A 27244-nucleotide genomic window follows, 5' to 3' on the forward strand; every position below is an offset into this window, starting at 1 on the left:
TAGCATCAATTGCTTTTTTTTTATTGACAAAACATATTTTAAAAACATTTAAAAAATGTAATAAAAAAATGCAAGTACAAAAAAATGCAAGTACAAAAAAGGTACGTTTTTACCAAAAAAGTACATACAAAACACCTTACAATAAATTTCAAAACAAATACATTACATAAAGCATTAAACATTCCATATTATGTTTTCCACCCATCTGAACACATTCCAAAATTAAAACTTCAGTGTTTAGATACGTGTGCAACACTTGCAACACAAATGAAAGGAGTCACTGAAATGATAATAAAAAAAATACAAAAAAATAAATAAAAAAAATCTCCTTTACCTCAACAGAATGCCATGCCAACATTTCAACAACTTTTTTTTTTAAAAACCAAAGCAAAAAATGCTCTTAGATAAAATTTTTAGGAAAATACAACTTCATATAACTTGCATTGAATGCAACTTCTTAAACATTTTGAAAAACATTTGAAAAAACACTAATTAGGTACAAGTGCATTAAATTCCCCCCAACACAACTTCATAAAACATTTTACAAAATTGTAATTGCAACACAATACCATTTACATATAGAACAGTGTCTTTACTGGATGTAGCCAGCTCATTCCAGTAGCTTACACCTGAGGCTTTGGATCTTTTTTAGCAGCTTCATTCCATCAAGTTCCAAAAACAGTTTCTGGAACACTTCAAAAGTGTACTTGAGGTTTTTTGGATATTGAAGGTTGAGTGCATAAATAAGTCCCATCAATAATGTGCATGCTGTGGTTATGTTCCCACAACCGTTCAGCACTCTGCTGCCCTCTATGACGACACACACATTCACTGGGTCCACCTCAGCTGTGGGATTTTTAATCACTACCAATTTCATTATGTGATTTGTGTGGCCTTCAAGTTCATTCTCCTGGTAAAAAGAAAAAAAAAGCATTTTTCAGCACTGAACTGAACTAAATCATCGAGAGCATGTTTTAAACAAAGCAAAAGGCAGTCGCTTGGTGCATTCGCTGTAAATCGTTAGCAATGGTTGTATTATCCACAGTACTACAGCCATAAAAATAGGGATCCCGTTTAACCAATCCTGCGTTGAGAGAGGTTAGGACTGCCTACCTCATTAACATATGGACACAGAAATAAATAAATGTAGAAATGCAGAAATAAATGTAAAAATAAATAAATATAGAAATACAAATAAATGTAGAAATAAATGTAGCATAACACAAATGGTACCAAAATAGCTAAATTATAAATGACACTTTAACACAAAATTATTAATTTTTTTAATTTATGTATTTCTACATTTATTTATTTCAGCATTTAATTAATTTATTTATATATACATTTATTTATTCATATTTACTTATTTATGTATTTCTACATGCATTTATTTATTAATTTATGTATTTTTACATTTATTTATTTCTGCATTTATGTATTTATACATTTATTTATTTTTACTTAAGTAATTTCTGGTCCTCCATGTCCGTCCGCATGAACCTTTGTGAAATGTAACCCAAACATTAGAGCACTTTCTTTTAGCCATTGCCTTAGCGCAGATGTGTTCGCAGATAATTACATTCCAAATGTAATTATTCCCACATTACATGGGGGTAAGTAAATTATCGTGACATTTTTTTATGAATGTGGAGTAATTCTTTAAGCACAATGTTCAATAAGGAAAATTAAACTATGTGTAATCATTTGATTACCTTGAAACTAGGGCTACACGATTTTGAGAAAAAAACCTAATTGCGGTTTTACTGATAAATATTGTGATTGCAATGCGATTTTTTGATTTTAAAGATGCTCGTATAGATCGGTAGTGTTTCCTCTGGATGTCCCGCCTGTTCGTAACTTCTTTCTGAAATGGCTCTCTTTGTAAATGTGGATGCTGCGTCTTAAAGGAGAAACGCACAATAAATAATAGCGTCATTTTCGACCATTTTGATTGGCTAATAGGTTTGTCACTCAAATGTCAGAGGCGAGGGAAAAAACCTCAGCCTCCTGAGGTTAGGTTATCGCGGGAGTTAAAACCTCGATATCGATGCAATAACGGTTAATCGTGTTGCCCTATTTGAAACAACAAATCACTTAGTAACATACCTGACAGTCTTGGAAGAGTTCTTCCTGAGTTTCCCCAAGATACTCAATGAGGCAACGGATCAACGTATCCCTTTTTTTTCTCAATAGCCTTGAACTACAAAGACATGGTTTTCAGTGAAAATACAGTAACTCTGTGAGTTCTGTGCACTACAACTTAATGGGTTAGTTTACCCAAAAATGAAAATTCTGTGATCAATAACTCACTCTCATGTAGTTCTAAACCCGTCAGACCTTTGTTCATCTTCAAACACAAAGATACTGTATTTTGGGTGTAATCAAAGAGCTTTCTGGTCCTCCATAGACAGTTTAAGAATACGTTTCATGCACAAAGAAAACTAAAAATATAACTTAAGTCAATTTTTTCTCTCAAGAGACATCCATCTGCCATTATAGGAATAAGCCAACATCCATCACGTTGTGCTCGTCCAGTTAACTTCAAATGCAATGAAATTAGCAACTTCATCCATGTACGTTGCAGTGCCTCCCATAATGGCAGATGGCACTTTTGCCCCGGGTGAAAAGAAATTGTTGAAAAAACGTATTTGTTTTCTTCGCGCACAAAAACAACTGATGTCACATGGTCATATCTGAATATTTATGTTACATTTCTGGACTTTCAATGTGATTCATGATTATACAATCTATGAAGGGTCAGAAAGCTCTTGGGTTATAACCAAAATATCTTAATGTGTATCTGAAAATGAACAGAGGGCTTGGAACGACATGAGGTTGAGTCTTTAATGACAGAATTTTCATTTTTGGATCAACTAACTCTTTAAGAATGTGTCATGTATTTTTTTTCTTCTGCAAAATGAGAAAATAAGACAGAAAGATACCTCATTTACAGTGTTCAGGAGAGGATGCATCTTGGTACCAAATGCTCCTCCTTTGGCATGCATCAGCTGCAGAAGACGTGGTGTGTGCCAATCAAGATTCCGCAAAAATGTCTCTTCCAAGGAGATTGTTGTTATACGCCGGAACTCCTCCTTGATCTAGTAAATCAGTTAAGGGACAAGACAAAAACGCAACAAATTTCATAGTGGTAGTAAGCATTTCACGAGTTCACACTTGCATTCGTTTAAGTATAAAGCATATTTGGCGTGCTGTCAGGGGGGAGGGCTCTGAGCTCGAGGAGACACCCCAATTCGAGTTATTCCCCTTATAAGGAAACAAAGAGGAGTTGGGATTTGAGCGAAGTATCTAGCCCGGCCCCAGAACGCTCCCCCCGGGAATGTAATGCAAGAGGTGAGGTGACGGGGTGGTGGAGGGATGCTAAAGTCGTGAGATGCTGCAGGTAAGACAGCTTTGGTATATATAGGCGTTGCTCAGAAACTGATTTGATGATGGGATAATTGTCAATGACGTATTCGATACTGAAACTTCTGCGCATGCTCCTCCCGAAATTTGTTTACAAACATCACTTCACGAGTTCACACTTGCATTCGTTTAAGTATAAAGCTTATTTGGCGTGCTGTCCGGGGGGAGGGCTCTGAGCTCGAGGAGACACCCCAACTCGAGTTATTCCCCTTATAAGGAAACAAAGAGGAGTTGGGATTTGAGCGAAGTATCTTGCCCGGCCCCAGAACGCTCCCCAAAAAACGCTATTTGTTACAGGACAGCAGCCAGACAATGTGCAAGCCCCCCAAAATTTGCTGATCTTAAAAATTTGGAGGGGTGCTGTTGAGTTATAAGGTATGTGTTTTGGGAGGAAGCAGTTGCTGTGTTGATAGTGGTGCATGACAAATGTCTCTAGCAAGAGTGTCTGCTCCCACAGGAGACGGGCGTCTTCTGCGGGAGTGGTCACTGCATTAGCAATGGTGTGTGTTAAAGTATGCATCCCCGTAATAGCTGTCACTGTGCTGACAGTGGTGTATGATGAGGAATGAGTCTCTCATAGGAGTGGTCACTGCGCTTGCAGTGGTGCATAATAAGGTGTACGTCTCCCGTAGGAGCAGTCACTGCGCTTGCAGTGGTGCATAATAAGGTGTACGTCTCCCGTAGGAGCAGTCGCTGCACTTGCAGTGGTGCATAGTTATGAGTGTACGTCTCCCGTAGGAGCGGTCACTGCGCTTGCAGTGGTGCATAATTATAAGGTGTACGTCTCCCGTAGGAGCAGTCACTGCGCTTGCAGTGGTGCATAATAAGGTGTACGTCTCCCGTAGGAGCAGTCACTGCACTTGCAGTGGTGCATAGTTATGAGGTGTACGTCTCCCGTAGGAGCCGTCACTGCGCTTGCAGTGGTGCATAATAAGGTGTACGTCTCCCGTAGGAGCAGTCACTGCACTTGCAGTGGTGCATAGTTATGAGGTATACGTCTCCCGTAGGAGCGGTCATTGCGCTTGCAGTGGTGCATAATTATAAGGTGTACGTCTCCCGTAGGAGCAGTCACTGCGCTTGCAGTGGTGCATAATAAGGTGTACGTCTCCCGTAGGAGCAGTCACTGCACTTGCAGTGGTGCATAGTTATGAGGTGTACGTCTCCCGTAGGAGCGGTCACTGTACTAACAGTGGTGCATAATAGTAAGGTGTGTGTCTCCTGTATGAGGTATAAGTGGTCACTGCCCTAGAGGCAGTGTGTAATAAGGTGTACGTCTCCCGTAGGAGCAGTCACTGCACTTGCAGTGGTGCATAATTATAAGATATACGTCTCCCGTAGGAGCAGTCACTGCACTTGCAGTGGTGCATAATTATGAGGTGTACATCTCCCGTAGGAGCGGTCACTGTACTAACAGTGGTGCATGATAATGAGGTGTGTGTCTCCTGTATGAGGTATGAGTGGTCACTGCCCTAGTGGCAGTGTGTAATAAGGTGTGCGTCTCCCATAGGAGCAGTCACTGCACTTGCAGTGATGCATAATTATGAGGTGTACGTCTCCCATAGGAGCGGTCACTGCACTTGCAGTGATGCATAATTATAAGGTGTACGTCTCCCGTAGGAGCGGTCACTGTACTAACAGTGGTGCATAATAATGAGGTGTGTGTCTCCTGTATGAGGTATGAGTGGTCACTGCCCTAGTGGCAGTGTGTAATAAGGTGTGCGTCTCCCGTAGGAGCAGTCACTGCACTTGCAGTGGTGCATAATTATGAGGTGTACGTCTCCCGTAGGAGCGGTCACTGTACTAACAGTGGTGCATAATAATATATGCGTCTCCCGTAGGAGCGGTCACTGCACTTGCAGTGGTGCATAATAAGGTGTACGTCTCCAGTGGGAGCGGTCACTACACTTGTAGTGGTGCATAATAATAAGGTGGGCTTCCCCCGTGGGAGCAGTCGCTGGACAGGCAGTGATGCTTGATGAGGTGTACGTCTCTAGTGGGAGCTGTCACTGCACTTGTGGTGGCACATAATAGTAAGGTGTGCTTCTCCCATAGGAGCAGTCACTGTGCTTGCAGTTTTTCATAATAATAGGGTGTCTCCCGTATGAGAAATTACTGCCCTAGCAGCAGTGTGTAATTAGGTGTGCGTCTCTTGTAGGAGCGGTCACTGCACTTGCAGTGGTGCGTAATATTAATGTGCGTTCCCCGTAGGAGCGGTCACTGCGCTAGCAGTGGTGCATGATAAAAAGGTGTGTGTCTCCTGTAGGAGAGGTCACTGCACTAGCAGTAGTATGTAATAAGGTGTGCATCTCCCGTAGAATCGGTCACTGCGCTTGCAGAAGTGCATAATGATAAGGAGTGTGACTACGGTGGGAGCGGTAACTACGCCTGCAATAGTACAAAATGATAAGGTGTGCGACTCCTGTAGGGGCAGTCGCTGCGCTTGCAATAATACAAAATATGGTGTAAGACTCCTGTCAGAAAGCCCACTAGGAACCGAAAATATTTAGCGAGTTTCACACGGACTGTTATTAGCGGTGCAACTTCCCATACTTAGATGCCGGGCCAGATCACAATGCGCTCCTTTTCTTCCGACATGTTGTGCGTTCATGCACCAAATAACACAACATACTTGGAAAGTTTGATGGCACTGACTGCTTAATAATTGTTATTAAAGAAGTTTGAAGAGGATTACTTCTTTGTTGCCTGATTCTCTGACCGGAATCAATGTCCATATTTGTCCGCCAGTAGAACTGTAAATTTACTCCGTTGACAGAGGTATAGTACCCCGTCACAAGTTGGTCCTTCGAGCCGGATCTGGCAAAGCAAACAATATGGACAGTGCAACTGTAGTTGTATCAGACCCCGCAGTCAGACCGAAGAGAAAGGGTAAACTGCCATCACATTTGGGAGATTATGAAGTTGGCTATACACTTCCTGAGGGCCCTCCTTCAATCACTGCTTCACGTTGTCACAGCCAACATAAAAGCCAGTCAAGGAAAACGTCCCATAGTAAAGCCAGCCTTCATTCTAAATCCAGTAGTTTTTCCACTACTTCTCGTGCACAAGCTACTTTAGCACTCACAAGCAGTCAGGCAGCCATCTAGGAGGAGAGAATTAAGCAGCGTCAGTATAATAATCTTCTTGAGCAGATGGAGGAGGACAAGCTGGCAGAAATAGAATATCACAGACTGCGAACACAAGCTAAGGAGGCTCAGCGCGTACAGGAAGAGGCTCTGGAGGCAAAGGAAGCATTAGCTAATCAATTGGAAAGACAACGGAAGCTGAAAAAGGCCGAAGCTGACTTAGAAGTCGCTAAACTTGTAAATTCTTTACTCAGCCAAGACCTAAGTGTGAACGATGCTGAACTTCAAGCATCCCCAGACACCACAGCACCGCCACCAAAGTCCCTTTGTGCTAGCCCAGCTCCATCTTCTGTCCTACAGCAGTCTTCATGCGCCGCACCGCCCAGAATGCAGATCATACAAACTGTTCCAGAGGCACAGAGCACATTAAAGGATCCTTATATGGCCCATTCAACACCCTACATTCCCCCAGGGGCGCTACAGGCAACTAAGTTAACACAAGCTCCAGCTCACACTGCCCAAATAGCCAATCAGCATCCACCAAACCCAATTTCAGGGCCACGACCCACTTTTAACCCTATGCATACAACAGTTACTCATAATGCTATGCCCCACACAGACAGTGATATTATACCACCAACAGCTCCTCATCAGAGGGTGACAGTTGCATCTAACATGCCTATTTGCCCACAGCCCTTTGCAAATGCACCTGTTTCCCAAACTGGCTACTTGCCTCAACCCGGAACAGAGCTTTTGATGGCCGCAGCCTATGGCATCCCTCGCCCAACACTACCTGTGTTTGAAAGTGGTATAGAAAGTTACTTTGCCCTCTTGAAATTGGCCTTAGACAGCCTACTAAGTCCCCATACTCACATTAGCGAGCAATACAAATACCAAGTATTAATGAGTCATCTGAAATTTGCTAGTGCACAACAGCTAGCTAAAGCTTATATGCACCACCCACAACCTTACACCGCAGCCTTACAAGCTTTACAGGCGAAGTACGGCCAGCCCAGACAGCTAGTTCAATCTGAATTAGGGGCTATTATGAGTACACCTCCACTTAAAATAGGTGACGCAAACTCATTTGACTCATTCGCCCTGTCTGTCCAATCCCTAGTCGGTATGCTGAGGACTCTAGAGGGCCAGAATGGATTTGAGCTCATGTGTGGTTCCCATGTTGACCGCCTTTTAGGAAAAATGCCCCCTGCCTACAGAGATAGCTTTGTGGAGTACTGCTTTAGTCATGGCATCCTTCAATCTGGTACAGACAGAACGTATACACTTCCTGACCTAGCAGCCTGGTTACAGACAAAATCCCAAGCCAAGCGAATCTCCAGTAGAGCGGTTGCTATGTTCCAGTCAGATATTACAAAGACATCTGGCAGGAGTAAAAGTTCTTCATATCATTGGGAACGTCCAACGACTTCGTTTCTGACTTCAGAAAACGCTGTTAAGCCACCAGCAGCAACACCGGCAAAGGTCAGTCCCAAGCCAAAGCCGTATTGTCCGTACTGTGACAACCCAGACCACTATTTGAACTCATGTGACAAATTCAAGAAGCTGACCACCGATCAAATCGTCAGTTGGATCACAAGAGACAAACGCTGTTGGAAGTGTGGGAGGAATCACTCAGTTAATACTTGTAACCTCAAGCGGCCATGTAAAATATGCAAAGAAATCCATCTTACCATACTGCATGACTCAATTAAAGACACTTCCAGAGCAGTTCTAATGGTGAGTTTGCCTTCGACACAAATCTATCTGGATAGACCTAACCGCTCACAGAAGGTGATGCTCAAGGTTGCACGAGTTCTCCTGCACAGTCAAACCCAAACCATTGAGGCTTATGCCGTGCTCGACGATGGCTCAGAAAGGACTATTGTCCTCCCTCAAGTAGTTCGACAGCTTGGGCTTAGTGGAGTTCCAGAAGTGCTTTCTCTGCAGACAATCCAGCGAAACCATACTAACCTTAATGGGTCCAAAGTCACCTTTGAGGTCTCTCCATTTGCCAAGCCATCAGAGAGGTATGTCATACGCAATGCCTTTTCTGCCCCTGGTCTATGTCTTGCTGAGCATAACTACCCCGTAGCAGCACTACAGAAGTCATACCACCATCTGAAAGGTCTGCCTTTACAGCCAGTAGACAGAGTCAAGCCGTTACTCCTCATAGGGTCTGACCTGCCACACCTCCTGACGCCAACACAGCCAGTACGAAGGGGACCAGATGGTGGCCCTGTTGCTATACATACCAAGCTTGGTTGGGTACTACAGGGACCAATGAGTCCAATTCAGCCCCCCAAAGGCCTGCAACAATGCCTACATATTATGACAGCCCCATCACGTGAAGAGCTGTCTCAGCATGTGGAGCGCTTGTGGCAAATTGACACATTGCCATACAATGAAAAGCTGATAACAAGATCACAGCAAGACAAACAATGCCATAACCTCTTACAGACTACTACTGTCAGAGTAGACGTAAATGGGATACAGCGTTATGCTACTCCACTGCTAAGACGTACCCCCATCACTTTGCTCCATACAGGCATTGAAGCTGTATTGCCCAGCCTCAGAAACCTTGAAAGAAAATTAGCCAAAAATCCTTTGCAGGCACAGGATTACTGTTCTGAGATCCAAAAGCTTGAGTCAGCAGGTTACATAGCAAAGATAACACCACAAGAGGCAAACCACTCCACAGAGTCATGGTTTATCCCACACCACCGGGTGCATCATAATGGAAAAGATCGTATCGTCTTTAACTGCTCCTTCCAGTATAATGGCCAAAGTCTAAATGAACAACTTCTTCCTGGGCCAACGCTAGGACCATCTCTGTTGGGGGTGATATTGAGGTTCCGACAGCATGCCGTTGCAGTGAGTGGGGATATCAAAGGCATGTTTCACCAAGTGCGTCTGTTACCTGGGGACCGGCCTGTGCTGCGATTCATCTGGAGGAATATGAATAGGGAGGCAGTTCCGGACATTTACGAGTGGCAGGTTCTTCCATTTGGCACAACATGCAGCCCGTGCTGTGCCATTTATGCCCTTCAGTGCCATTCCCAGGAAAACAGAGAAAGTAGGCCAGACCTAGCTGATATTGTGGAGACCTCATTTTATGTCGACAACTGCCTTCACAGTACCCCCAATCAGGATGAAGCCAAAGCTATAATTGATGGCCTACGTGAGTCACTGTTAAAGGGAGGCTTTGAAATCCGACAGTGGGCGTGCAACGTACCTTCTGTCCTGAAGCATCTTTCATCAGAGGCTATATCGGCTAGTAGCGAGTGCTGGTTGTCCCAGAGTAGCTCTTACCTGCAGGAACTCACACTTGGCTTGCAATGGAACTGTATTGATGACACCCTTGGTTATAAAACCCGCATAGCCGAACCCATCCAGCCAACAATGAGAAACCTGTACAAAACCCTGGCTAGTCAGTTTGACCCCCTGGGCTTTATTATACCCTTTACCACTAGGGCTAAAACCTTGATTCAGGATCTCTGGAAACAAAACCTAAGCTGGGATGACCCTATCGAACCCTTATACTTGCGTGATAAATGGTCCACATGGGTTGCAGAACTGTCCCATATCACTACAGTACAATTCGCCAGACCATACGCTCCTGCAATGTCAGATACTCCCTCCACCATCAGAGAGTTACATGTATTCTGTGACGCCTCAGAAAGGGCATATGGCTCGGTGGCCTATCTTCAAATCCGGAATGAGGAGAAGGTCCATGTATCCTTTGTCCTAGCTCGCTCTAGAGTGGCTCCTCGCAAATGTTTATCGATGCCCCGCCTGGAGTTGTGTGCTGCACACTCTGGCGCTCAGATGTCAAAGGTCATACAAGCTGAGCTTACTATCCCCATACACCAAGTTACACATTGGACCGACTCAACTACTGTGCTGCATTGGCTAAAGTCAGAATCTTGCCGGTACAAAGTGTTCGTAGGGTCGAGAGTAGCTGAAATTCAGACACTGACAGATGTGTCCAAGTGGAGGTATGTTGACTCCAATAGAAACCCTGCCGACCACATTACCAGGGGGCTTACTTTAGAGGAAATAGCCGGCCCTCACCAGTGGAGATATGGACCATCATTCTTGACTCAACCACAGGAAGTATGGCCAGTGACACCCAGTACAAAGTCTGAACCTGATATGAATGAAGTCAAACGAGCATCGTTCATTGCAGCCATTAGTGTTACCCCCAGCCCAGTACCAGCAGACCTCAGTCAGTTCAGAACTTGGAAGGAACTTCTTCAAGCGACTGTCACATCTTGTGATGGGGCGGCTGACGCTGAAACTACAAACGATGCCTCAAAGTATATACAGGCGGAAAAGCTTCTCTTAGCGCATGCTCAGCTTGATTCATTCCCAGGGGAATTCAGAGCCCTGAAAGCTGGACAGCCCATTCCGACAGATAGCCGTTTGAGTTCTCTTGCTCCAGAATTCGACAAAGATGCTGAGTTGATAAGAGTGGGTGGACGTCTTCGTCGTGCTGAAACCCTGTCATTTGATACTATTCACCCGATTGTTCTAGACTCTCACCATCAAGTCACAAAGTTACTGATCCAAGACATAGATCAACAACTCCATCACCCTGGTGCAGAACGAGTACTAGCAGAGCTAAGGCGTCGATATTGGGTGCTTAGAGGTCGCGAAGCTGTGCGGAAACACCAGCATTTCTGTCAGAACTGCCAATTCTGGCGAGCCAAGCCACAGAACCCACAAATGGCCGACCTACCACCATGCCGACTACGTCTGTTTAAACCACCATTCTACTCTACGGGCATAGACTGCTTCGGACCCTTTCACATAAAGATAGGCCAGCGCAGGGAGAAAAGATGGGGGATCTTATTCAAGTGTTTAACCACCAGATGTTTGCATCTTGACCTACTTGAACATCTAGATACTGATGCCTTCCTTCTGTCTCTACGACGTTTCATATCCCGTAGAGGGAAGCCTGCTGAAATACTCTGTGATAATGGGACTAACTTTGTAGGAGGGGACCACGAGTTAAGAGACTCATTTAAGCAAATGGCCCCAAAGCTTCAGACACAGCTAGCTCAACAGCAGATTCAGTTTCGATTTAACCCACCGAACGCACCTCACTTTGGTGGAACCTGGGAGCGAGAAGTGAAATCGGTTAAGGCTGCTTTGCAAGTCATTCTTCGGGAACAATGTGTACCAGAGTCTGTCCTACAAACCTTACTAGTGGAGGTGGAGGGCATACTAAATTCCAAACCCTTGGGCTACGTCTCATCTGACATTGCCGACCCAGATCCTGTAACCCCAAATATGTTACTAATGGGACGTCATGATGCCTCCTTGCCCCAAGTCCTTTGTGACTCTAACGAGATGCTGGGTAAACGCAGGTGGCGACACAGTCAAGTACTGGCTGACCAATTCTGGGCTGCATTTGTCCATCGCTACTTACCAGAACTACAGGGCAGGCAAAAATGGAGAATAGATGGTAAAGGGCTGGTAGTCGGCCAAGTTGTACTACTTATAGATAATCAACTCCCGCGTGCGCTGTGGCCTGTGGGAACTGTTACAGAGACCTATGCAGGGGCGGATGGGAGGATTCGAACTGCCAAAGTCCAAGTCAAGGATAAGTCGTATCTAAGGCCTGTTGTAAAACTCATTCAAATTCCGGAAATGAAGGATAAAGACACGGAAACCAAAGATGGCCTTTCTTAAGGTTTACAATTATCTTTATCGATAATTGGGGGCGGCTATGTCAGAAAGCCCACTAGGAACCGAAAATATTTAGCGAGTTTCACACGGACTGTTATTAGCGGTGCAACTTCCCATACTCAGATGCCGGGCCAGATCACAATGCGCTCCTTTTCTTCCGACATGTTGTGCGTTCATGCACCAAATAACACAACATACTTGGAAAGTTTGATGGCACTGACTGCCTAATAATTGTTATTAAAGAAGTTTGAAGAGGATTACTTCTTTGTTGCCTGATTCTCTGACCGGAATCAATGTCCATATTTGTCCGCCAGTAGAACTGTAAATTTACTCCGTTGACAGAGGTATAGTACCCCGTCACAACTCCTGTAGGAGCGGTCACTGCGCTAGCAGTGGTGCATAATAATGATGTGTACGTCTGCCGTAGGAGCAGTCACTGCACTTGCAGTGGAGCGTAATAAGTCGTGTGTCTAGAGTGGAAGCAGCCACTGTGCTTGAAGTAGTACGTAATAGGGTGTGCGTCCCCAGTGAGAGCGGTCGCTGTGCAGCAGCAACCTTATAATAGAACTCCTTGAAGGGGTGAATGACCAGGGTTAGGAAAGGTTTAGGGGTTGAAATGGTAAAAAGGGGGCAACGATAGCGCGTTTCCACTGACTTTTCGGTTTAATTTCTGTGGCAAACTTAATTGATAGGATTAAAGAAACTTAAGGTAGTGCGAGTAGCATTGAGTAGTACCCGAAGTTTTGAATGGAGTTCCATGGTTTATACTGAGTGCAATTGCGACTTGAATCGCTGTGAAAATAGATGGGGTACGCTAGTCATGGGATTCTGGATGATTTCTGAGCTGAAGTTGCTTATCAGCTTGGTGTTATTATTACTTCATAATTACTTATCAAATTTATTTAATTAAGCAATTTATTTTATAGACGCGTGTTGTCTATGTAAACGTTAATAACATACTTAAGTTTATGCATGTTAAGTACCTAAACGATGACTCTAAGGAATATAGTCTATACGTGGCCCAGGATCACAGGTGGGAGGAAAAGAGAAGAGGGGCTGCCGGCGTTAGAGACGTCAGCGGAGGCAGCCTCACACTGGCACTTACGTCGGGGCCTGACAGAAAATTAGGGACTAGAGCCGTTTGCGGAGACGTGCTCACGCTACTGATGATCCTAGAATCACAGGTGGGAGGAAAGAGAGAAGAGGGGCTGCCGGCGTTAGTGACGTCAGCGGAGGCAGCCTCACGCTGGCACTTACGTTGGAGCCTGACAGAAAATTAGGGACTAGAGCCGTTTGCGGAGGCGTGCTCACGCTACTGATGACCCTAGAATCACAGGTGGGAAGAAAAGAGAAGAGGGGCTGCCGGCGTAAGTGACGTCAGCGGAGGCAGCCTCATGCTAGCACTTACGTCGGGGCCCGACAGAAAGTTGGGGATTAGAGCCGTTTGCGAGGCGTGCTCACGCTACTGATGACCCTAGAATCACAGGTGGGAGGAAAAGAGAAGAGGGGCTGCCGGCGTAAGTGACGTCAGCGGAGGCAGCCTCACGCTGGCACTTACGTCGGGGCCCGACAGAAAGTTGGGGATTAGAGCCATTTGCGGAGGCGTGCTTACGCTACTGATGACCCTAGAATCACAGGTGGAAGGAAAAGAGAAGAGGGGCTGCCGGCGTAAGTGACGTCAGCTGAGGCGGCCTCGCGCTGGCACTTACGTCGGGGCCTGACAGAAAGATGGGGACTAGGGCCGTTTGCGGAGGCATGCTCGCGCTACTGATGACCCTGGGATCACGGGTGGAAGGAAAAGAGAAGAGAGGAGAGCTACTAGTGCTAGTGACATCAGCGGAGGAGGCCTCACGCTGGAACTTGCGTCGGGACCTGAAGAAAGTTGGGGGCTAGAGCCGATTGCGGAGGCGTGCTCGCGCTACTCATGGCCCTAGGATCACAGGTGGAAGGAAAAGAGAAGAGAGAAGGGGCTGCTGGCGTTGGTGACATCAGCGGAGGCAGCCTCACGCTGGAACTTGCATCAGGGCCTGAACAAACCTGGTTAATCTGCAAGCAGCATGAATGAAGAATCCGCTTGTTAAGTGGTGACCTGTTGGTGACGTATGTAATACCGTTTCCGGGTCCAAGCCGCCACTTATTTGAGTTGAGAAATTTATTCGTTTATGATCACTTTAAGTTCTTATCACACATTAAAGTTAATTTTATACAAAATCAGTGTACACAAGCATTGCTTGCTGCATAACAATTAAAAAAAAAAAAAAAAAACAATAAGCAATTTATAAAAATTAATCACTTTCTGCCCGTCAGATATAAGGTGTGGACGTATGTATAGGGTATATGCTGAGCTAATGCTGTTCCCATGCTGATACACTTCCAGTGACCTGTTATTGTGAACTTATTTCCATTTGTACGGTTCCTTATACAGCATCGATGTTGTAATGTCATTAAAATACATTGTTAAATAAACTTTAGCATTTATTTGGTTGCTCAAGCGTAAAATGAGACAGAAGCTGTTTACTCGCACGCGCTCGTCAGAAACGGCAGGCTAACGCGTAAGCTCCATTAAACATACTGGGGTAAAATAAATGCTCATATTATAAAGATATGGCGATATCACTCAGCTAGTGGAGATCGCTCATTTTTAAAAAAAACAGACTTAAAACGCACTGGCTTTTGCATTGGCATTCAATTCGCCGGAAGCGCTTAACCCAGGTTACTGGCAAATTAAGAGTCATATTAGCATGCTTCGGCATATATCCCATTGTGATAGTGATTTCGAAAGTAATAAATTGCTTTGTAACATTTAACATTTCATGAGTCTTCCCCATGCAGTAAGTTGAGAAATTATTTGTTTATGATCAATTTTAAACATATTACACGATAAGTTAGTTTTATACAGAGTCATGTTGTACACAACCATTTTTGGGCTTGCTGCATAACAAATACCAAACATTTTTAACAATTTATAAAATTAATCACTTGCATCATGTATGAGGCATAGACATATATATTGTGATCATGATTTTCGAAAGTAATAAATCGCTTTGTAAACGTTATAATTACCATTTCATGGGTCTCCCCATGCAGTTGAATAGAGCACTTGGACCCGGAAGCCGCTTCGCGTGACGTCACACTCACGAGCGGACGGGCTTGTTAATCCTAAATTTGGCGCGCCGAGAGCAGGGATTGCGGGCGCTACTAAGTGGAAATGTTCCGTGCGTGGGGGGTGGATGAGGCCGTAGCGGAGACGTGCTCACGCTGTCATGGCGAATTGGCCGATGGTGGCGCTTCGCCTGCAGAGCGGTGGCCTGGCACTCGCTTGATCTGGGCCGGTGGTTTCCAACTGGGGAGCGGCTCAGGTTTGTTGCCGGTGTCTGGAAGAGCGGCGGCGTGGCGGGCCTAAGTTAAGACCGCGGACTCTATTGATATGCTCTGCCGAGTGCTGATGCGCTGGACGTCGGCTTGGAGTTTGCAAGAGGAGCCGTGTCATCCTCATGGAATTTTGCTGTTTGGACAAGGCTACAGCGATTGGATGTGCCAATGCTAAAGTCGTGAGATGCTGCAGGTAAGACAGCTTTGGTATATATAGGCGTTGCTCAGAAACTGATTTGATGATGGGATAATTGTCAATGACGTATTCGATACTGAAACTTCTGCGCATGCTCCTCCCGAAATTTGTTTACAAACATCACTTATAGAGGTTTAGCTAAACAAATGAGATGAACAGTTCTTAGCTGAAAAAAAATATTCTTACTTGAGCCTTACTGAACATCCCGGCCACCTCTCTCTAAAGACACTTACAGGAGGGCTGGTGGTCACGACTTCCAGTCTTCTAACTGAAAAGGTTTTTGACATCTTTTCTTCAATTACTTTTTAGTTGTTCTTTTTCTTTATTTCATCTACTAACTCACGCCTCTCTTTTTCCAGTGTGTCCTGATTTTCTCCAACAGGATGAGGAGGGAGATAATTCACTTCCGCTTTCTTTGGCCTTTACACATTTTTAGCTGGTGCTGAATCAGCTGTTGGCTTTCTCTTCAATGTGTTTACTTCTAATTCTGGATATGTATATTTTTTTTTTACTTCAGCTTAGCACGGAAATTGTGCATCTTGTACTTGAGGCGTTGCTGCCAGCCATACATGCCTGCAAAGGTACCAGGCTCCTTTAGGCATGAAAACTTTTGTAGAAGGGCTTCAGCCACTGAGGATATTTGCATGCTTGAAGGGTACGCAGTGTAAGAAAATATAGCTTTGGCAAGGTCTTGCATTATTGCAGATTTAACACTTACATCATGGAAATATGTTTCAGAGGCATGATATGCCTTGCTAGCCTCTGCAAGGATTAGTTTAACGTCACAGGAAAATGTTGGCACTTGAAACGGCACTGGCCATGGAGAATAACGACATGACTCAGGGAGAATAATGGTATCTTGTGAACTTGATGATACAGAGTCATTTGCAGAAGAGGTGCATGTCTCACCATCATCCGGAAGGTAGGTCTCCAAGGTACTCGGTGAAGAGGACTGTCCTGTTTCATCTACTGGAAGCAAGTCAAGAGTTATCAAGGGCTCGTTTCGTACTAATTTCACAGTGGCCTTGTCTTCCAGGTCTGCAGTTGATGTTAGAGTGAAAAATTGGTTCCCAAAGCATGTGTCCTCATAGAGCAGTCCAAATTCACCATGTACCTGGAACGTCTGAATGATTACTGAAACAAGATCTTTTAGAAGATTGGTAAGTACACTTGGCATGATTGATATAGCATGAATAATACACAACAGGAATTGTTAAACTGAAGTTTTAAACCTAATCTGATATGCAAATGAAGTATTTTAGGGACAGCATTCGACCATGTAGTGTATAATATGCAGCCAAGGGGTAAGTATCTTTCATTTCTGAATGCTGAAGGACTTCAATCTCTCCTGTGGGCTCTACTTTGAAGCTCCTTAAGTGCTCATGGTACCATCCACTTAGCAATTTCAGAACAAAGACAGGACTTTCAAGCAAAATGATAATTTGGAGTATTTCTCTAAAGTCAGGCAGTCCTCCAGTTGATCCAAAAGGCAACACCATTCCAACACAATAGTCAGTGCCTAAAATGGTGACTTTGTTTGTCATACTCACAACCATTGCCATGGGAAACTTCTTTACAAATGACTCCTTAATGCTGTCATTTAGAACCTCCACTGCCACTTGAGTCATTCTTGACACAGAGATTTTTGGCCTTAGAATGTTAGCATCATGGATGTGGTATGCAATCATGAATGTTTCTGAATGACCCAGTCTGCCTCACAATTCTTTTAAAAAATCTGTGTTTGCCTTCAAACCGCATGGTCCAGAGAAAAACAAGTGGTCCAAAAGCAGTTGTAAGTAAAGGATAATGCTCCAGGAAGTGATGCTTCGGTGTCAATTTCTCTTTTGGGAACACATCCAAAAACCTGTAACGGTGTTCACTGATCTTGCTATCCATGTATCCTAGAGTCTCATCTGTGAAAACAGGGGCCATGACAAGCTCAAAGACATCTTTCAAGTTCACCAAAAGTCAAAGTGAAAGTCAGCTTTATTGTCAATTCAGCCACATGTACAAGACATATAGAGAATCGAAATTGCGTTACTCTCAGACCCAAGGTGCTTAACATTAATATAAAATATATATATAAAAAAATAGTAGAGTTTAAGAAAAAGAAAATTTACAGTATATACATTGCACATAAATGTGGTCTAAAAAATATACATATGTAATAAAAATTGTAGACAATACAGTGACATTAAGGGCATATAGCAAATGAGTGCAAAGTAAACCAGAGTTGTGCAGATAAAAAAAGTATAGTGCAAAAAGAACTTGTAAACATGATAATTGTGATAAAGTGTCAGTGACATATTGGGAGGTAGTATGGTGTGTCTGCATAAAGTGACCAGTGCAGATGAGTATGAGTGTATGAGTGTGTGTGTGTGTGTGTGTGTGTGTGTGTGTGTGTGTGTGTGTGTGAGTGTGAGTGTATGTGTGTCAGAGTCCAGAGATGCGAGGGGAGGAGGTGCGTGGGGAGGGAGCGGGAGGCAGAGCTGGGAGAGAGTTCAGCTTCCTGACAGCCTGATGGATGAAGCTGTTTTTCAGTCTGTTGGTCCTGGCCTGGAAACTGCACAGTCTCCTCCCTGATGGCAGCAGACTGAAGAAGCTGTGCGTTGGGTGGGTGGCATCTGCTGTTATGCAGAGGGCTTTACGGGTAAGACGTGTGCTGTAAATGTCCTGAAGGGAGGGGAGAGAGACACCAATGATCTTCTCAGCTGTTCTCACTATGCATTGAAGTGTTTTCCTGCAGGATGCATTGCAGGTTCCAAACCACACAGTGATGCAGCTGGTCAGGATGCTCTCAATAGTGCCTCTGTAGAGGGTGTACATGATTGGGGCTGGTGCTCTTGCTCTTTTGAGTTTGCGGAGGAAGTAGAGACTCTGCTGTGATTTTTTGGCCAGTGCAGTGGAGTTTTTAGTCCAGGAGAGATCCTCAGTGATGTGTACACCCAGGAACTTGGTGCTGCTCACACGCTCCACAGATGCACCGTTGATGGTCAGGGGAGCATGGAGAGTGTGCTCTTTCCTGAAGTCAACAACAATCTCTTTCGTCTTCTCCACATTCAAAAAGAGATTGTTGTCTCTGCACCACCCGGCCAGACGGCTCACCTCGCTTCTGTAGTTTTCCTCATCGCTTTTGTTGATGAGACCCACCACAGTTGTGTCATCCGCAAACTTGATGAACAGATTGGAGTTGTGTGATGGTGCACAGTCATGAGTGAGCAGGGTGAAGAGGATAGGGCTCAGAACACATCCCTGAGGGGCCCCAGTGTTTAAAGTGATGGTGCTGGATGTGTTACTGCCGGCCCGTACTGCTTGTGGTCTTCCAGTGAGAAAATCCAGCAGCCAGTTACACAAAGAGGTGTTCAGCCCCAGCTGGAGGAGTTTTTGAGAGAGCTGTTGGGGGATGATAGTGTTGAATGCTGAACTAAAGTCTATGAACAGCATACGGACGAAGGAGTCTTTTTTGTCCAGATGTGTGAGTGCTGTGTGAAGTGCAGTGGAGATGGCATCATCAGCCGAGCGGTTGGGCCGATAAGCAAACTGAAACGGGTCCAGGGAGGGGGGGAGGACAGACTTAATGTGCTGCATAACAAGCCGTTCAAAGCACTTCATGATGATAGGAGTCAGTGCAATTGGACGGTAGTCATTAAAGCAGGAGGGAGATTACTTTTTTGGGACCGGAATGATGGTAGTGGCTTTAAAACAGGTGGGGACGACAGCCTGGGTTAGAGAGATGTTGAAAATGTCTGTGAAGACATTAGTGAGTTCTGATGCACAGTCTCTCAGTAAACGACCTGGGATGTTGTCAGGGCCCGGAGCTTTGCGTGCGTTGATCCTGCTGAGAGACCTTCTCACACTGTCCGGAGACAGAGTCATCACCTGGTCACCAGGGGGAGGTGGCATCTTCTGTGCACTGGTGCTGTTTTGTCCCTCAAAACGAGCGAAGAATTTGTTTAGCTCGTTCAGCAGGGGGATGGTGCTGTCACAGGTCTGTGGTTGGGGTTTGTAGTCTGTGATGGACTGTATTCCTCTCCACAGACTCCGTGTGTCCCTGCTGTCATTAAAGCGATGGGCTATAGCTCTGGAGTACTGTCTCTTAGCTTCTCTGATGCCACGGGAAAGGTTGGCTCTAGCTGACTTTAGGCTCGCCTCATCTCCAGCTCTGAAGGTAGTGTTCCTAGCCTTCAGGAGGTTGAAGACCTCTCCTGTTAGCCATGGCTTCTGATTGGGATGGACTGTGATGGTTTTGGTGACTGTTACATCCTCAGTGCATTTGTTTATGTAGGCTGTAACAGTCTCAGCATACTCCTGGAGGTCAGTGGTGTTGTTGTAAGTGGCAGCCTGTTTAAACATATCCCAGTCTGTGGTATTGAAGCAGTCTTGTAAAGCCTCTGAAGAACCTTCTGGCCACACTTGTATCTCCTTGCATGCCATGCTGTGTCCTCTTCTGGCACTTTTTCCCCAATCAGAAAAGGCAGCATCCGCAACAAGCACCAGTTTTCATGTGCATTGCCTCCTATACTTTTACGTGATGCATAAGTCAGGGGGTTCGCTAGTGGACAGTTGACTTTGTCATTCCATTTGTAGGGAAATTGACAGATTGAAGAGTTAAGTTCAAGAAGAGAGCATTATTTCTTCTTTATGAACACATCAAGACACAGTGCCATTTCGAAAGTTACAATCCCCTCAAGTAAATCATGCAAAGCATCAGGGGGATAACCTGATGTGACATAAAAGTAACTCAGATTGTCAGACATGGGACACTGTCTTTTTACTCCACAATGATGAGCTTCAGCAGTCTGACACAATGCTGTTTCAACATGGTGGGTATGGCTGGACTTGGTTCGTAAAGGAAACATTCCTGCTCTTACTTCTTGTATCTGAATCTGTAAAAGCTCTGCAGTGCAAAAGCGACAAAAATGTGATGATGAGAAGCTTTCAACAAACCCACCAATGGAGTGAGCACCAAGGTTATCAGCTGATACTGCAAATACTGTACCCCCCACCACTTTGCCCAGACTTGGTACAAAAATACCATCATCCTCCAAGCATTTCAGATCTTTAAGCAGTGGCTCCAACACTTGTGGATATCCATATTTTTTGACATCATTTGCCTTAAAAGAATGGCTAGATTAATAGAACTTAGAGTGGATTGCAGAGTAGCAGGGATGTCTGCAAACACCCAGTACACACCAGTGACTTTATGCTTCTTGCGTGATGTACCCAGAGGGTTGCATATTTCGAAGTCATCTACATAAAGGATCAATGGGAGCTTAAGTTCATCTCCAGATAGAAAGATGTTTTCTCTGTATAAAGATCCATCACGCAGTGATCGCCATTCAGAAGAACCATTACGTTGCCTTCTGTTCTGTAATATTGTGTTCCGAATGGGTCTATTGTTCAAAAGCTGAGACAATAATGGGAGAATTGGAACATACTGGAAGGTTGCATCTTTGCTACTATTAAGTATGTACTCAACTGGCTCAGTCAGTGAAAGATGCTCCTTCAAAAATTGGTCTCTCCTATAGTGATTGCTTAAAGGCCCATCCAGTCCTAAAGCAGCACATAAAGGGTTAAGCTTGCAAAGATCTTTGACCAGTTCTAAAATCACTGAATCTTCTAAAATGCAGTCATGGTTCTTTAGAGTGTTCAGGATAATGTCTTTAATAACAGGGCCAGATGCAGATGACGTAAGGAAATTAAGTTCCTCTACTACTTCATCAATGCATACATTAGATACATTAAAAATGCACTCCAATTTGAGGAAGAGCAATCCCAGTTTCTTGACAATTGTTTCGCTCAAGTCTTCATCCTCATTAAGGACAAAGTCGCAGTAGTTTCATGTTAAGTAGAATCACTTTCTTCTTGAATCTGGGTTTGGTGTTCTTGAAAAACAATACTTTTAAAATCTTCTACTGAATGGGGGCTATGTTTCCTGCTCTTATGACTGTGAAATGTTGTATATACATTTGTTTTGTAATCACAGTCTCGGAAAACACAAGGAACAGTTTCATGCTTCTTAAGATGACTACCCAGATGCTCAAAATATTGCTTTTTGTGTGGAAATAGTGTGATTTACACACTATGCATGTGAAGGAAAGAAGCTGGCCTGGATTAGTTGTCAGTGAATGAAACCTGGACAAATGTGTATATAATGCACCCCATGTCCTAAAGGTGCAAGGACATTCAGAATGGAGACAGGGCATAGATTGGTTTAGACTTGAATGCACATGTTGTAATCTGTAGTGTTTTAACAGATCCAATCGTTTTGATGACGTAAAGTTGCATATTTTGCACTGCCAATTCATTTGCAACAAGTGACAAATGACGCTGTGTTCAGTACAGTTACCTATAGTTTACTTTCTGGATAACTGCTCTGAATAATTCTTGAACTCTCCACATCAATTGTTCTGTGGAGAAAAAAAACTATGTCAGAAACAGATTTTTGAAACAGAATTATTACAGCTTCACAATAAAATGAATTGTACTAAATATATATTCATAATTACATTGGTTCAAATGTTTAAAGTTTAGAATATCCAAAATGTTAAACTTAAGGGGGCGTTCACATGTCGCACCGAGAAACGCGTGGAAAACGCCAGGCGCATTGGTTCCTACATCAATTTCGAAGCACTTGGGCACTTGTGTGTGTCTGCTGTTAATAAGCAATCATGATTGGCGCTGTCAGTTACAATGACATTTTTGCTATTTACCGTCAGGAAAAACCTCGCTGTAGCTCAGCTATAAGATTTATTTATAAAGCTCTCTCTCCTTGAATGAAGTTTCTAATGTTACGAAGCTGATTGGTTGGTTCATTTCACATGACTCTCGGTACACAGCATTTTGAAAAGTTGAGATGGGTAACACTTTAAAATAAGGTTCATTAGCTAACTAACGTAGCATTAGTTAACATGAACTGCACTTATACAGCATTAATTAATCTTTGTTAATGTTTATTTTAACATTTAATACGTTTAAATCTTGTTAACATTAACACTGTTTCTTTCTGTTACGATTGACCGGGTGGATGAAGGCAAAAAAGTGTCACAGAAGCCGCTGGTGAAAGTGAAGAGTGATTTATTTACACAAAGTGAAAACAAAAATCCAGCAAAAAGTAGGGATGGCTGACGTGAAACTGACGTTTCGACACAGTGTCGAGATCCCGAAGCGCAAGTGTTTCGAAACACTGCACCGAAGCATGATCCGAAACACCCAGGTCACGTGACTAAAGTGTTTCGAAACACTTGGTCACGTGACAAAAGCGATTCAAAGCATCGATCATTTCAGAGGCGTTTCAAGACCCGGAGAATTTGCATTTGACTTGCATGATTTTATTTATGTCTCTGTCTAATATGGCCTAGTGGACTGTGCGTGTGCACTATGGTACTTTATGCCAAATTTGTTTTGGGTTCGAATCTCGACTAGTACAAATACTCCAAAATCCAGATTTTATGTATTTTAATCATGTTACTGTTTTATGGTGTAGCCTAGATAGGATACAGCTGTGGATATGCCATCAATTTAGCATCATTTTTGGAACATTGTAAAACAATAATTCATAGTTTTACAGTACTGTGATGGGTTTAGGTTTTGGATAGACGTTAATAAAATACAATGGGAAATTTAATTAATAATATAAATAATTATTGTTAACCTCTGGCCACAACTGTATCTGATCTAGTAACAACCCTGTTTTATGAACAAAACAATACAAATTTATTTACAAGGTGTTTATTCGTATGTCAGAGCAATGTTGAAACAAAACGATACAATAACAAAGCATTACCAACTGGTAATAAAGTTTTTTGTAATTTCAAAACAATTGTGTTAGTCTGGATTCGAACCCATTATTCCCGCATGGTAGCCACAAACTCTAACCGCTCAACTAAACCATTTGATGAGTCCAGGCTACAAAGTGGGGTTTGATACCTCAATTTGCTCAACTGTTCTTCGCTGAAGCTGTTTCAGTGAAATACAAATACAATGACCACTAGGTGTCACCGTAGAGTGGTGTTTCGAAACGTTTTGAAGCTTCGACACATTTGCTTCGATAGTTTCAGTGTTTCACGAAGCCTCGCTTTGCCCACCACTAGCAAAAAGGTGAAAGTGACAAAATAACAATAAAGAAAAATAAACTATTCAATATTTACAATGTATATACAGGCTTGTTCAGCTAAATCAAGTAAATGACCTGAACAAAATCTGTTACCAATACTGACAAAACACAACCTTCTCCTACAACTACCCACTCCAAGTGAATGTTTGGGGCCATTTTATTGTATTGGCCCCGCCCATGGGTTAAACCATTTTACTGGTAGTGGGTTACCATGTAGACAAAAAAATACATAAGACATTCAACAGAAATATAAATTAATGCAAGTAAATGAATATGCATACAAAACTCAAAATACAACACAACAAATAACCAATACAAATTTAAACAACAAAACTGTGATTTTTATTTACTGACCAGGGGGTTGTGACCCTGATGATGTTATGGAAAATGGCTGCTCCAAAGTGAAGGCGGGAAAAATCTGTATAAATGGCTTTGTTTGAAAGTTAAACAGGTTTGGTGCTGAGAAATGGAAACTGGTAAGTATATGTAAACTCTATGTTTGGTTAATATATGAAGTTTGAAAGAAAATGTGTCTGTGGTTATTTCAGTGTTGATATGGGCTATTGTTTGACATAAAAGTTAAATTTTTACATAAACACAATACTAATCTGGACAAAAAAAAAACATATACACATTACACAAACACACACATGCACAATACAAATAACACAAAGGTCCATGTTTAAAAGTATGTATTTTATGTATGAGTGCAATGTGATGTGTGTTTGTTAGTCACAGTGTCTTAGTTTTACACTGTGACACTTTCATTATGACCGTGCATAGAACTTGCCCGAACAAAAGATGCCACATGTAAAATATTTCTTTTAACTATAATAATAAAAAACAATTATATAAAATATATTCTTTGAACATAAAATAAAATACTATTTTAACTACTTTAGCAATGCCTTTGCAAATCCAATGTTAACTCAAACACAATTAAATGAAATAAAAGTAAGTGGTACTATTTAAAACATCACATCATACAGCTGTTTTGTTAAAGATCACAATAGGAACGTAAAAACACCCTTTCTCATTTCTCATCATTTGCTATTTGTCGTTAGCTGAGCACACGCGGTAACCTTACATTCATGCTAATCATGTGCTCAAAGGCTGATAAGCTGTAAAGTCAAATTTATAAACGTAACACAAACGTACCCAGGCACTAGTTGTTAGAATAACATTGTGTACGACACAGTTTAAATAGTTCGAAATTTTTTTAACTTTGAGTACTTGTAAAGGAAAAAAAAATTATCACGAATAAAGCACATCGCGCGAAAATAATAACAAAAATGGATCCCATATAACAAAAAACACAATATATAAATACAAATGCAATAAAACGAATAATAAGAGTTATTATCTAGCATACCATATCAACAGTTTTACTCCCATTTTCCTACTCAGAATGCCTTCGCCACTGCACATCAACTGTTCGGCACCACTTGGTTTGTTTTCACACGCTATTGATTCGATTCATCATTTTACCGACTCGGACCTTTGAGTTGAGGAAAATAAACGAATCTTTTAACGAGTCATTTCGTTATTTTTATGTCATTTTTAAATGTTACATGATACCTCCCTAACACATCTACTCCTTAAGTAATCATTTATCACACTGCAAACAAAGCAAAACTATATGCTATTATTAGAACAAATATATAGCTTTGGGTTTGCATTGTTCATTCATCACGGGACAAACCAATAAACCTAAAGAATACTGTCTGTGCCGAAAATATAATTGAGTTTATATCATGTTCTTCTCGAGTGCCATTAAAGATTCATTCAACATGAATGAATCATTTGAGAACGACCGTCACCTCAAGTTTAAACACTGGAGTGGAGTAGCTTCGCTGTTTATAAATTTCAGACAATGACAATGATGAAAACTACTATAATTAAATGATATAGATGTTTATTCATATTAGCAGGTGCGAGTACTGGGCAATTAAAATTTAAATGCTAATTTGACTGACCACAAATTCTAAAATATGAATCTGTTACAGTGGTGTCGACAACAAAGAGAAGCGCGCAAATTATAATCTTCTGGTTGATTTTAACGTTGCACAACTTAACATTTGCATTCAATAAATCAACAAGTTAAATAAAACTTACCTGCAATTCAATTGCCGTCCCACCACGTTGGCAATGACATGGAAAATGGCGATCCTGCAATTCCCTCCTGGATGTTGACACATGCGCAATTTGCGGTACCAAAGCAAATATTTAAGAGTATACTTTACTCATTTTTTTAAGTGTTGCATTTTTTTACTGTTAAAAAATAGATAGTGTAGGTAGAATGTACCCATTATGTTGCATTTTAGATGCTAACTCACAAACTTAATTAAACTATAACTGATTTTCTTGGGTGGTATTTAACACCCCCTTGAGTAATATTTTACAGTGTAGTAATGTGATTAATCAGTTAGCATTAATCTTTGTTTTTTGCTTGTTTTCTGTATTAATATATCTTAATATAGTGCCTGCCTTGTTTTACCGAGATTCTCTTAAATGGGAAGGAAAAGACATGATTTAGCTAAAGTCATGGATGTCGAAGTTGGCACAAAGTCAGCCTGAGCAACAGGTTCGAGGCACTTGCTGATCACTGCTACCTTTGATCATGAGAAACTTAGTTTGGCGACACCCTTTCCTGCAAGTCCAGCAAAAAGTCCTCCATCTAAAAAACCCAAGAAGAAGCCTGAAACTAGTGGGGATTTCACCGACATTCATACATTTTCTGTTAAACAGGACACTACTTTACAAAAATTAACCGCTATTGAGACTTAGGCTGATTCTACAACGAAAGCCTTCAACAACCTGTCTTTTGTGGTGCTTAAGCTTGTTTCTGATGTCAAGGAACACTCAGAAAAAAATTGCAAGTGACATTACAGAGCTTTAGTCTTCTGTCAAGGATGTCAGATGCTGCTGCGCGTGCAAAGTTATGGCCAATCATTAAAAAAGCAAGAGAGGAGGGTAAGAAAGCATCCTTCTCTGGTCCCTTTGCATTTATTAATGGACAGAAGATTGAGGCCTCATAAACTGTAAATTGAAATATTATGAAGCCTGTGAGACTTTTTTTTTTTCTTTTTTTCAGATTTTATTTTTGTCCAAGAAAGCCATTCTGTTGAGTCAGATAAAAAATTTTTTGGCAAAAGCAGTGGGGAAATGTGATTAATGAGTCATGTTTCTAACTGTTCGGCTGGTACTTTAATTTTGACTCACAAGTTTAGAGGTGACGTTGTAGAATCTCTAACATCTGACGAGGGTAGATGGATCGTCTTGGTTTGTAAAATCAAAAATGTGATTTTCATTTTGTGTAATTGTAACTCTCGGTACACAAATGTATTATAAGATTTAATCAAT

At 42.5% G+C, this 27244-nt stretch overlaps 1 long non-coding RNA gene across 3 annotated transcripts; it reads right to left on the reverse strand.

Moving 5' to 3' along the window:
- Window positions 1-27244, reverse strand: LOC147841727 (uncharacterized). Of its 3 annotated transcripts, XR_015502530.1 has the most exons (5): window positions 25997-27244; window positions 22115-22175; window positions 2943-3098; window positions 2107-2200; window positions 1-910 (listed from the first exon to the last, which is right to left on the reverse strand). It is a non-coding gene; the product is annotated as an uncharacterized LOC147841727 (long non-coding RNA). The 3 variants fall into 3 exon arrangements; XR_015502528.1 differs by lacking the exons at window positions 22115-22175; window positions 25997-27244 and adding an exon at window positions 15952-16127; XR_015502529.1 differs by lacking the exons at window positions 22115-22175; window positions 25997-27244 and adding an exon at window positions 12559-14444 and having other exon boundaries at window positions 2943-5963.

The sequence above is a fragment of the Danio rerio genome, chromosome 11 (genome assembly GCF_052040795.2).
Source record: "Danio rerio strain M-AB ecotype USA chromosome 11, GRCz13ab, whole genome shotgun sequence".
In the NCBI taxonomy this organism is placed as follows: domain Eukaryota; kingdom Metazoa; phylum Chordata; class Actinopteri; order Cypriniformes; family Danionidae; genus Danio; species Danio rerio.